Source organism: Triticum dicoccoides, chromosome 7A (assembly GCF_002162155.2).
Source record: "Triticum dicoccoides isolate Atlit2015 ecotype Zavitan chromosome 7A, WEW_v2.0, whole genome shotgun sequence".
Taxonomy (NCBI): Eukaryota; Viridiplantae; Streptophyta; class Magnoliopsida; order Poales; family Poaceae; genus Triticum; species Triticum dicoccoides.
Genome location: NC_041392.1, coordinates 703,521,090 through 703,521,986, shown reverse-complemented (window position 1 = coordinate 703,521,986; position 897 = coordinate 703,521,090).

Sequence of the window (897 nt, the reverse complement as noted above, 5' to 3'; positions counted from 1 at the left end):
CAAAGGCCTCTTTTCAGTAGTCCAAAGGGCGGGAAGCGGCGGCCTTTGGTCTCGGTTGGTGGCACTAACCGGGACTAAAGGGGGGCATTCGTCACGGTTTGTGCCACGAACCGTGACCAATGCCCCCCTTTAGTCCCGGTTGGTGCCACCAACCGGGACCAAAGGCCTTGTGCGGCTGCTGCGTCGAAAGTTTAGTCCCACCTCGCTAGTTGAGAGGGGTGCGCAGTGGTTTATAAGCCCCACTGCCGCACCCCTCTCGAGCTCCTCTCCATTGCAGGCTTACGGGCCTAATTGTCACTTCTATGCTTGTGGGCCTACTAGGCCTCCTGCGGGCCTGAATCCTGGCCCTTGAATGGGTTTCTAGTCGTATTCATGCCGTGGGGGCCCAGTAGGTGGCATTTTTTTGTTTTTTTTGTTGCTTTATTTATTTTCTTTTGTTTTTTTGCTTTATTTTTTAATTCTTTATGCTTTTAGTTTTAGAAAAATTATAAACTTTTTGTTAATGCCATTAGTTTTCAAATTTGAAAACACTTTTTTGTTTTTTTGTTTTCTTTGTTGCTTTATTTATTTTATTTTGTTTCTACTTACAACAAAATACTTATTGTTGCTATTTTTTCTAGTTTTTTTGTTTTGTTTTCTGCATTATTTATTTTCTTTTGTTTTTTTCTTTATTTCTTTATTCTTTTTGCTTTTAGTTTTAGAAAAATTATAAACTTTCTGTTAGTGCCATTAGTTTTCAAACTTGAAAACACTTTTTTTGTTTTTTAGTTTTCTTTGTTGCTTTATTTATTTTATTTTGTGATTAACTTTACTATAAAAATAGTTTTTTCCTGTTTTTTGATTTGTTTTTTGCATTATTTATTTTCTTTTGTTTTTTGCTTTAATTTTTAATTCTGT